We start from the raw sequence: 12,833 nt of genomic DNA, 5'->3' as shown, positions 1-12,833 counted from the left end.
TGGCTAATATTTTGATGTGTAATATGAAAGAAGAAGGTGGTATTCATTCATTACAAAAGTTGACTTTTGGTCAACACAGTTAACCATAGAAGGCTGACTTTTTGTTGACCAAGTCATAAAGATTCCTTGTTTAATACATGTACATTACTACATTTCCTAGTGATTTATTTGATACATCATATGGATTATTGGAAATTTAAATTCAAAGTTTGAATGGAGGGAAAACACAAAGTGGCCATTGCTTGAAAAAACAAGTCAACATACAAAGTCAATTACAACCAATTTTCATAATTAAAGGAAGAAAAAGGAGAAGGAAGAAGATAAATTTTCTGCAGGATTCCTCTCTGCTCACAAACTGTGATTATTTATTCTTTTGAAACTGCAAAATTCAATTCTTTAAAATATTAGGGGTTACTCCCTATTTATAGATTTTGCTTGCTTGCTCCCTAAGCAAAATCCAAAAATAAAACCCAAAATACCTAATTTTGTCATCACTACAAAATTAGGTTTAAAACCAAATCGTTGTCGACTCTAACTCCTCGACACTTCGACACTCACACAATTTTGATACACATCATTTCGAAGACAACAGACTCTGTCTAAAATACTACTTTGAAGAACACAGAAACCTCCTTCAAGAATTTAGAAATGCAACATGGTCAAGTATCTATCCAATTAGCATTAAAATTGAGATCTAGTGGAGGTTTCTTTGAAAATATATTAGATAGTCCTAGAGATCCGAAATTTGAAAGAGAAGTCAAACAAAAATGTGAGGTATTCAATGAAGGGAGCGTTAAAGAAACCTTGACTTAGTTTATAAAGATTACTCAAATATATTTCCGGAAACTCAACAGGCATACAAAAATATTACAAAGGGACATGAAAGCATCCTCCGAGAACTTAGGTATGTAACTTATTCTAGAATCTAGCCAATTAGCATTAAAATTGAGCACTAGTAGGGAATTCGATGGAAAAAATTTAGATAGTCCCAGAGATAAAGAAATTGAAAGAGAATTCAAACAGGAATATGAGGTCGTCGATGGAGGAGGATTTAAAAAAGAGAAAGAAAAAGAAAAGTGCATAACACCTGATAAAGAAATAGAAGCAAGAATAGAAGCAACAGATGTAAAAAAGATATTTGGGAAAAGAAAGGAAAGGGCTCGCTAGGATATCGCATCCCATGCCTACGTATCTCATATGGAATGAGAATCAGAGCTACCGTAGTTCGGCTCACGCACGCCGAAACAAAAGACACACAAACAGGAAAACATGGAAACCGAATGCCAATCGCTGGACTTACATCAGACTCCGAACCAACAAACACACACAGGAAACCGACTGCCAATCGCTGAACTTACGTCGGACTCCACACAAACAAACGCCAATAGGATACGGAATGCCAACTGCTGGTCTTACATCCATCTCCTGACACACAAAAGGGTTAACAAACAAACAGGTTACCAAGGAGTCTGGCACTCGAGCCTAGTAACTGTCAAGCAAACACACACAAAAAGAAAAAGGGTGAACACACAGACTAACAGGGAGTCGGGAACTCGAGCCTGATAGCTGTCAAGCACAACACACTCAAAAAAAAGAAAAGGGTGCCCGAAGAGATCTCGTACGATCTCCTGCCTACGTACCTCATCTGGTATGAGGATCAGGGCAACGTATTTCCCCTTAACAGGGGAGAACATTTCTCCTAACCAAAGACTGGGAAATGACTAACTAGAAGGGAGACTGACTCGAGCCTAATAGTTATCATGTATTCCACAATGGTCCTAGGTTGAGTTTTCTACCTAACTTGCACAGGCAGCAAGCTATCCTAAACAGGCAAAGCAAAACAAACATACACACAATTAGCACACGCTATATACAAACAAAGTGGGCCCACACAAGGGTTAAGCTGCGAAACACAAGCCAACTGTAATCGGGTGTAGTTAGCTCTTAACCCTAACATTGAGAGTTAGGGTGAAGCAGATGAAATAGGAAGTGGGGGGTGTGCCTCACAGCTCTTATCCCTGGCCTGGGAGAGCTTCAGATGATAGAAGGTGTGGGAGTTCAAAAAGTTGGAACTCTCTCCACAAGTTAATGACTCTATAGATCTTGGGTTAATATCCACAATGCATCAACATGTAATGTGAGCAAAGGGATGACACACAGACTAACAGGAGATGGGTTACACATCTCTTTTATCTGTCAATTTCCTTATCAAAGGACTTTTCCTACTTGGCACAAAAATAAACAAACACAAGCATTGCCTCTTAAGGAGGACTTCAGACAGGTGCCTGACCACATAACAGGCCAGGTCTTCCAGACTACATGAAGTCAGTGAATTATACCTCTAGTGGTTAAGCAACCAAGCAACAGCAAAAGCAAGTTCAAAAGAACTATAGCAACTAAGGTACCTGAAAACAATCTAACACAATCAGTACACAACTCAAAAAGTCAAGCAGACAGACTAATGGTCAACAGTTAACTGTACAAAGTCAACATCAGTCAAACAAGCAATGCATCAAGATGCAAGGCACAAGCTCAACTCAAATGAGCTAAAATCCACCTAAAAAACAAGTCAAGATTAGTCAAGATAAACCAAATAGTCAACTCAAGCAATGTGAATCAATTCCCTCATGGCCATATGTTTCTTGTCCTGAAAACACAACTCAAACATAAGCACAAACCACTAGGACAAGGCCTAGGGTCAAAGCGGGAGAAATAATTCAAAACAGAACATGAAAATTGGCATGAATCAAGCTTAATCCAATTAGAACATCATCCAAAAATCCTCATGTCCATATCATCAACCAAATTCTTTTCACAAAGCATCTAAGGCAAAGCATGCAAGTTGAAAGCTCATTGAAGCAAACAGAATGAACCAATCCACATCAACTCCAAAATGAATCAATAAATCCCAAGAAAAATCATGGCTAAACAGCATTCATCACATGATCATCACACCAAAAATCAAAGCATTTGGACAAGTGGAAGCATGACAAATAAATTCCATAAGGCAAGGCAAGGCAAAACAAGCTCAATTAGGGCACAATTTCATACATCAACTTCACACAAGCCTAAAACAGAATCCACACATGATAAATGTCTCAAACCAAAGCCACAATAGACTTCAAAGTGTCTAGAACACATGTGCAAAATTTCAAGTTCATATGATAAACACCAAGCATTTCACAAATCATCTAAGTTCATGACTATCCAAAAGTCCACAAATGACTAACCAGCAAAGAAAATCCCAAACAAATCAGAAATGCATCCAAATATTCCATAAAAATTCACAAGCAATCCTAACATCCAGAAGTAGCATCATGCAAAAATTCACATCAATTGGCATTTGAATGGCATGGCAAATAAATTCCTCAAGTCAAGCAAGAAAAGGTGTGACACACATTGTCACACCTACATTCATCAGATCATAACTCCACAACCAGAAATGCGAAAAATGCAAACTCTATACCAAAATGACCATTAGGATGTCTATTTTAAGCATGCGAAATTTCATAATCATTGGATTAATGTCCATCATTTCACAATCAAAATGGCAAGCAAGGTACAAGATAGCACATGTATACACAATCCCTAGCCAAAATTAAAATCCATGCGTGCACAATTTTTGGAAAAATCATCAAAAAATAGTAGACATCATGAGGATCATCATGCAAAAAACCTCATCTCATTTGGATCATTAATCATGAAGTTATGAATTTTCTAAGTGAAGAGAAAAATAAAAATGCACATGAAAGCATGGTGTGAATGGCATGGTGAATAAAGGACTAAAATGCAAAGGCTCAATGTGAAATTGCTGGAGCCAAGAATCGATCTGTGCGTGTTTTCAAATGAGCGCCCTTAACAATGAAACACGCCGTTTCATTAAGAGGCATGGCAAAGTGAATGAACGAGAGCCAATCAGGGCGCCAGGTAACTGCCACGCTGTACCACTACATGAGGACTAACATGAAAGTCCATGCAAAACGCGCTGAACAGGATTAAACACGTTCTGGGAAATAAAACCCTAACATTCATGCAATGTTCTTCGTGTTCATCAACATCAAGATCCAACATGCACAGAAATTTATCAGACGCATACCATTGGAATCGTCCTTCAACATACATCATCATGCCATAGCTAATTCAATCTAGTTCAGCGTGTATCAAAAGATTTAAGCACATGAAGTTTCATCAATCAAACTTACAATCATCATAACTACTTCATTACTCAACGAAATTCCAAGATCTAAAGCTCAGTGTGACCTATGTTCAAAGATCTACCAGAATCATACATCAATTTTATGAATTATGAGCATCGAAAACTGACCTTCAAGATGCAACAGAAGTGGATTTGTAGATTTCAGGCCTTGCAAGGTAGAAACAGATGATCTTCAGCTCTTGAATGAATGAATGGATGAAGATTTAAGTGTTGAACATGCGCGATCTAGCTGGAATCTTCAATTGCCATTGATGAACACATGCTTCAACAGTTCCAAAAGCTGCTCGAAAATGGATGGATCTTGCCTTAATCTTGTTCAACTATGCTTATGAATGATGATTCAACCAAGAACAAGGCAATGGGTTTGGAGAAATTTGCAGAAAAAGTGAGAGAAAAAGTTTGTGAAGAAAATGCAAAATGGATCTAGATCTGAGATTTTGATGTGTTAACCCCATTTTCTGTTATGATTTGCAATATATATGGTCTGTTAATCATGTTTGCTAATCAAGATTAAGCAATGCAATTGGAATTAAGTGAAATGCAAGTGTTATGCAAATTAGCCAAATTCACCTTATGTGCATGAGATGAATGCTACAGTACACGAATTATGTGCCCAAATCACTTGCAAATACTCTTTTGGACCAAATGCAAGTGAAAAATGAAAAGCCAATGCATAGTTTTCAAATTAGACTTTTCCCTCCAAAATTCAAATGCAAAATGCCAAAATTTTGTGATCAAAATGCATGATATGTGATGCATGTTTTGGATAGCTCATGTCAAAATAGGAATGTTACAAAAAGAACCACTCCATTTGGCCTTTTGGTTCAAAAGTTATGCACTTGTGAAGTTCAAATTTGCTTGACAATGATTGATCCATATTTTCTCAACCACACATGAGAAATTCATGTTCTTGGACTTTTTGGAAAGGTGAGAACAAGATCTACAACTTTCATGTTGGACAAAATTTCATTTGAAGCATTCTTGATGATGTAATCTTGAGGAGAAAACCTTTCCATTTTTGGCAATTTTGAATTACAGGTCACTTTCTATTTTTGGAAAGTTTTGTCCTGACTTTATTTTCTTCAATGTTGATGTTTGAAATGTCAAATGAGACTTGTTTGACCATGAATGAAGTCTCTCTAACCATCTCCCACCTCCAAATCCAACAGTTGACTTGTGGTTGACTTTTTCAGTTGATAGATGACTTGGCTATGCACAGATGAACTTGAGCCTCAATCTCCTGATGAAATGGCTCCAAAATGAAACCCTAGCTTCCACAAGCTCATTAAAACCATATGGTGATCCCCATCTCCATGAAAACCTCATCTCCTTGACAAGCCCTGATTGGCACAATGCAGATGATTAGGGTTGACCAGAGGTCAAAACCCTAATCCCAAGAAAAATGATCAAGCACAATGGACCTCTTGGTGATGATAAGACCATGATGATGGTGATGTAACATTTCCACCAAGATAATAACCAATCTCCTTGAAGAACCAAGAAACCCTAAATGAAGCACAAACCCTGAGATGGCTAGTGATCAATTCATGAGACCCTCAAGCTTGAATCTTTTAACCTTTCCATCTTCTGATAAAGACCTAGGAGGATGACTTGTTCAATGTTGCCACATGATATGCCAAGATGCAGTGACTAATGTCCTAAAAATGAAATGCAATATGCAAAGCTAGTCCCAAGAGAGGAGGGCAAATTTTGAGGTGTTACAATAGGTATGTTCAATGTTGTATGTCATGATTGTTTTTGTTTGGAAGTGAATTGGTGCAGGTTGTTTGGTCATTGTGTAGCAGGATGATGAATAACCAAGGATGCAAGGGTTTTCACAGGGTTGTGCTTGGCCTGCATCAGGATACATCATGTGCTAAGCTCATGCCTTGGTAAACTTGCAAATGGACTATTACATTATATTGTCAAGGATGTTAGGCAATGTATGTGTATGGTTGTGTATTTGGATTCATGGTTGTTTCTGGTATAATGTCAAGGTTGCAAGGCTTGTAGAGCAATATGGAGAAGGCAAGGCAAACAACCAAGTCATGGCATGGTGACCAAGCTCAAAGGCATGACCTATTTTACAAAACCAAAAGTATTTCTTATTTGTGAAGCAATATGATAATGTAGGCTCATGCAATCAATGCAAGGATGAAATGTAATTATTATTAGGACTAGGGATGCAAAAATGTAATGGTTGACCAAAAAGTCAATAGTTGGCCAAAAGTTAACTTTTGTAAAAATGTAATTTTTGATTTATTTTTTTGTAATGAACATTGTTTATGCTAGTTTATGAATGAAATGCCTTTTATTTGAATGAAATGACTCTTGATTGAATGTTAAACCAAATTTGACTTTTGAATGAATTTCACCTAAAACAAAATTTGATCAATGAATGAATCAATCACTTTTAATCATTTGAATCATATGAATGAAATGGACTAAGATACATGGATGAATCAAGAATTAGTGGCCTATAATTCCCTTATGAATCACAATGGACCAATGACAAACAATGGACCAAAAGATCCATGCACCAATGCAAACATGAACCATGAATCAATGACCAAAGACCTGTGAAATTGAAAGCACCATATGCTTAGAGTCAATGGATTAGGAATGACCAAGTAGAATGCATATGTATGGATGCTTGAACAAATACCTTGAATAAGATAAAATCCCGAGCATATAGATATATAGATCAAATGAATGATTTTCATGCACAAAGCAAGTTTAATGATTGATGATGCATGTCATGATGGTCAAGAACCTCCTCCCAATAAATTAGGGTTTCAATCAATCATAAGGTCAAAAGTCAAACCAATAAGGCACACAAGTACCAAGGCTTCCTGATTAGGGTTTCATGATGCGTGCCCTCTAATCAAGGTCTTCAAACCAATCATAAAGCTCCACAAATAACCTTCCAACACACGGGTCCACAATTAGGGTTTAGTGATCTAATAAAATCCCAAAAGGTCAATCACATGATCCAATAGTAGCAAAGTCAAGAATCAGGGTTTTGATGTATAAATGAATACCATGATGTGATCTCCATGAACCAAAGTCCCAAAGTTCAAGAAATTAGGGTTTCACCCCATATGATTCCAAGTGATGAGCAATACCACAACCCTAGGGCTTGATCCTCAAGAAAACTCTAGATTTTGTTAACAAGAAACTTTGAATATATGATGATTATTAGAAAGTGTTAACATGAATGAATGACACACATGTATAAGGCATGAATGGATACAGATGAATCTCAAGCCAAAGGTTAGATGAAAAGTTAAAAGGGGAGGGAAAATTATGGGATACGACATTATCCACACTCCCCTTCGTCCATAAATACAAACATTAAGCACTCGCATTCGGCATATTTGTAGCATCACCGCCACAAAAATGCAATGCAACTTCGTCGTGAAAAGGGATTGTGCTATTATTGTGACGAGAAGTTTTCTCCGACTCATAAGTTCCCTAACAACCATATGTTTTTATTGCAAACCGATGATTTTGAGGAAAACCCCATTGAGACGGAACCATCAGATTCAGTAGTGTCATACCCCAAATTTGTCTTACCTTCTTATTCAATTCATTTGGCTTATAACTTTCTGATTCATTTGCATATGTTCCTAATAATTATTCATTTTAGGTAGGATCACTCATTCATCCGCATTTACATGTGACATTACTAGGTTTAAAGGTTCACTTGATGATGGATTTAACTATTTAACTTGATGTCTCAACATTTGGGCTATTGATGGATTTATCTAAGGATAATTTTGGATTAAGGGCTTATTATTGGTGATCAGAAAAAAATCATAGATTAGGGTTTTTTTGCTTAGTTATGGAACAAGTTATTTTGGATTATTAGGCATTTCCGTCAAGTCATTAGTTGGAAAAGAAGAAAGAGCAACCTACAATTGACATTTGGTCAAGGTCAACTATGAAGGATGAATTTTTTACCTAATAATTTGAAGTCCTTTATTCAAGTTTGAATCATGGCTAATATTTTGATGTGTAATATGAAAGAAGAAGGTGGTATTCATTCATTACAAAAGTTGACTTTTGGTCAACACAGTTAACCATAGAAGGCTGACTTTTTGTTGACCAAGTCATAAAGATTCCTTGTTTAATACATGTACATTACTACATTTCCTAGTGATTTATTTGATACATCATATGGATTATTGGAAATTTAAATTCAAAGTTTGAATGGAGGGAAAACACAAAGTGGCCATTGCTTGAAAAAACAAGTCAACATACAAAGTCAATTACAACCAATTTTCATAATTAAAGGAAGAAAAAGGAGAAGGAAGAAGATAAATTTTCTGCAGGATTCCTCTCTGCTCACAAACTGTGATTATTTATTCTTTTGAAACTGCAAAATTCAATTCTTTAAAATATTAGGGGTTACTCCCTATTTATAGATTTTGCTTGCTTGCTCCCTAAGCAAAATCCAAAAATAAAACCCAAAATACCTAATTTTGTCATTACTACAAAATTAGGTTTAAAACCAAATCGTTGTCGACTCTAACTCCTCGACACTTCGACACTCACACAATTTTGATACACATCATTTCGAAGACAACAGACTCTGTCTAAAATACTACTTTGAAGAACACAGAAACCTCCTTCAAGAATTTAGAAATGCAACATGGTCAAGTATCTATCCAATTAGCATTAAAATTGAGATCTAGTGGAGGTTTCTTTGAAAATATATTAGATAGTCCTAGAGATCCGAAATTTGAAAGAGAAGTCAAACAAAAATGTGAGGTATTCAATGAAGGGAGCGTTAAAGAAACCTTGACTTAGTTTATAAAGATTACTCAAATATATTTCCGGAAACTCAACAGGCATACAAAAATATTACAAAGGGACATGAAAGCATCCTCCGAGAACTTAGGTATGTAACTTATTCTAGAATCTAGCCAATTAGCATTAAAATTGAGCACTAGTAGGGAATTCGATGGAAAAAATTTAGATAGTCCCAGAGATAAAGAAATTGAAAGAGAATTCAAACAGGAATATGAGGTCGTCGATGGAGGAGGATTTAAAAAAGAGAAAGAAAAAGAAAAGTGCATAACACCTGATAAAGAAATAGAAGCAAGAATAGAAGCAACAGATGTAAAAAAGATATTTGGGAAAAAAGCCAAAGTGCAAGATGTATATTGTCTTGTTTTGGATGAATCTTCAATTTCAATAATTCGTTCAGACTTAGATATCCAACTACAAGATCTTCAACAAAATAATAGTCCTACACCTAGCAATAAGACTGCTAAAAGAGGAGAAATTAATGAAGTATTGAATGAGTTTTATGCCTTGTTCGATACTATCAAGCTGAAGAGAATATGGAAGAAAAACCTACAATTCCTGAAAGTAATGGAATTTCTACCACACAAAAGGAAGAATAAAGATGATGTATTTTTCTTGTCATATATACCGCCCAAACAAAAAAATAGAAAGGTCAAGCTTAGAACATTAAAGAAGCGCTTAATGGGAGGCTACCCATCAGATAAGCTTTTATTTCATTTGAAAATTTTAAATTTCAGTTTATTTCAATTAATTGTTTTTGTTTTGTAGCATGTCACATTTAGGAGTAGTAGGGAATGGGTCCAAAGCGAATCCGCTCCTATCGAGCATCATCATCAATTAGACGAGGGAAGAGTGGACCAATTAGAACCAAGACATCAACAACACCATGCACGATGTGCAAGACTTTTTCCGCCACAATGACATGTTAATTTGGAGTTTTCTGAATTTGTATTAATTTCAGCGATTCCCTTTTATGTCTAACAAGTCAATCTAAAGTATTAGCTATAATACTTGGTTCCCCTTTGTACTAGTAAATTTATGTTGTATTTAATAAACAAGTTTGTAGTTGTTGTTTCTTTCAGATTTATAAATTTGCACCTTTAGTAGTGAACAAATGAATCAAAGGGAGACTTGATCATCAGGAAATCAACTTACAACTTGAATGCAAATGATAAGAAAAGAATTAAAGGACTTATACTCAACCTTCAGATACCTCAACTAGTAAGGTTTGAGCCAAATAAATTCCATTGTTCACTAATCTTTCTTATTTAGTGTATCCATGCAGTATTATTTTATCTAGATTGAACTATTTCCGATTAAATTTATCTGGTTTGATTGACACACACCGAAACAGTTGTTTGTTTATAACTTTGAGCCTTTTTAGCCACCCTGTAGTGTCGCTACCAGGATTTTTCAATCGGATAACGAGGGAACCGGAACTAAAGAAAATGCCAAAGGGATGGCAAGATCATAAAAGTCTCCACCGAATTTTATTTATGGGCCACTATCAGAGAGGCAATGAGAAATAGTCGATAAAACCCTCGAGGAAAGAGACGTGCACGGGAAGCACTAAAAAAAGGATAAGGAAACAGTATCACAACTGAGATTTGGGTTTCGAAGTCGGTTACGGAAGGGGGAGGTATAAGCACCTCTTACGTCCATGGTACTCCATGGGAACCATTTGGGTTGTTTGCGTATCGCGTGGATTTATCTCGTTATTGTTTTATTTTCCAAAAGAATGTGTGAAAGAAATGGATTTTTGGGTTTTTTATTATTGTGCTCTCCAAGGATTGTGACCCTTGTGCCTACGTATCACTCATCGGGGATGAGGAATCAGAGCTCGGTAGTTCGGAGTAAAAAATATTTGTGTGTTTGATTGATTTTACCTTTGAGAAAACGGTTTTCGGGACATGTTCCCTAAGGCACAAAAAACAGGTTTAATGAGTTATGTTCTAGCAATGGCGGTGGTGATTGTTCTAGACAACAAATCAAGCGTCTTGCGTCAAAAATAATCATAGTGAGGGTAGGAATGCTCAATTCTCACTCATTGTCCACCACTTAAGGCTCATGGCATACAATGTTAATCATAGTTATTAAGTGTTTTAAATTTGACTAAGAAAAAGCCAGTTGACGTCGAATCAAAGGTTTGTTTATTTGATTAAGAAATTTGGCTAATGCAACATGAATGCAAAGTAACCAACAAGAAAATAAAGGGTCTCATTGTAAGGTAGCCCAAGAGAAAGCCTTGTGTGTGAAGAGAGTGACCTAAGCTAAACAAAGGATAATACTCTTACAAGCATGTCCTCCTAACGTGGTGTCATGGTGCCATTCTTACAACCGGGATGTCAAAGACTTTAAGAAGTGATTGAAATAAGAAAGCGAGACTAAAAAATCTCTCTAATCATTTTTTTTCTAGTGTTGTTGTTGTTGTTTCAGGGAATGTGTCCAAAGTGAAGCCGCTCCTATCGAGCATCATCATCAATCAGACGAGGGAATAGTGGACCAATTAGAACTAAGACTTCAACAACACCATACAAGACGTGCAAGACTTTTGATCAATTTCAAGTGGAAATATAATAGAGGAGAATGATACATCTCGTGATTCTATATAGAATATAGTCTATCGGGTACTTGACTGCAAGTGCACAGTCTAGTCGTTTTAGTTTTAAAAGATATCGAACCCACAGGGACCGATGGTCAAACTAATGCTACCGAAGTTACTATATTTATCTAAGGGAATGATTTTTAGAAGTTTGGTTGAATGAAAATTAAATCTAAGGGAAGTTAAGTTTTAAGAAAATATTAATAGGGGAATATCAGTATGCAACGCATTAATCGTCAGGGATTCGATAAGTCACCGATGTATAATTTAAGTACAAAATATCTTTCAGTAGAAAATACTTATTTAAAAGGCTTTATCTCACACTCTCGTGATTTTTTATTCAGACTATACCTTTAAGTCAGAATGTACGCTCTCGCTGTCCCATTTGAAGTTAAAAATACTTTTTGAAAATAAATAAGTTCTAATTGCTTTTAAAGTGCTCTCGCTGTTTTTAAAATCAATGCCTAGTTTTTACTATCCAATTCGACCATCACGCTCTCGCGATTATCGGTTCTCTCCTTAGTTAATTTCCCACTCTCGTGGCAAAATCGTATTAAATAGCTTCTCACTCTTGTGACAAAGTTAATTAAATTTAAATTAAAAACCACAGCCAAAAAGATTGTTTGAGAAAAGAAGTTTTACACTGATTATTATTAAATCCCGTCTAATTAAATGGTTTACATACCGATACCGATAGTTTAGCCGGACATGTTAAATAACGCAAACACAGACGAGCATAAACAGATCAATAATGCAGCAAATATGATAATAATAATAATAATAAAGCAATAACAATAATAATTGAATAAAAACCTGGAGATTGGGTTAATAGAATATGCCGAATCTTGAAGTACTTGAGCAGTCCTCCACAAGTCGGTAGGATTCTGCTTCTTCAAAATAATTGCTTAAACTAAATTAAATAAATCGCAGTAGTTCCCCAATGTAGGAAACTACTACTTTGGCTAAATGTAAAACGGAAAGGAAAAAAAGGGAAAAACAGAAACTCTGAACGGTAAAAGAAAACAATGTTGCTGAAGAAAAATAAAAGAAAAACAGAATTGTTGTGGAAAAATAAAATGCAGAGAAAGGTCTTGAAAGCTGGCTTCAGAGAGGAAAATTAAGCGTGCCTGTAGGTTTCCAACTTCATATCCTTTTATATTCTCCATTTGGTCTTGGCAGTTGAGAGAAATAAGGGTGACTTGG

Source organism: Lathyrus oleraceus, chromosome 1, assembly GCF_024323335.1.
Source record: "Lathyrus oleraceus cultivar Zhongwan6 chromosome 1, CAAS_Psat_ZW6_1.0, whole genome shotgun sequence".
In the NCBI taxonomy this organism is placed as follows: Eukaryota; Viridiplantae; Streptophyta; class Magnoliopsida; order Fabales; family Fabaceae; genus Lathyrus; species Lathyrus oleraceus.
The sequence above is the reverse complement of the archived record's forward strand: the minus strand, read 5'-3'. Positions refer to the sequence as shown.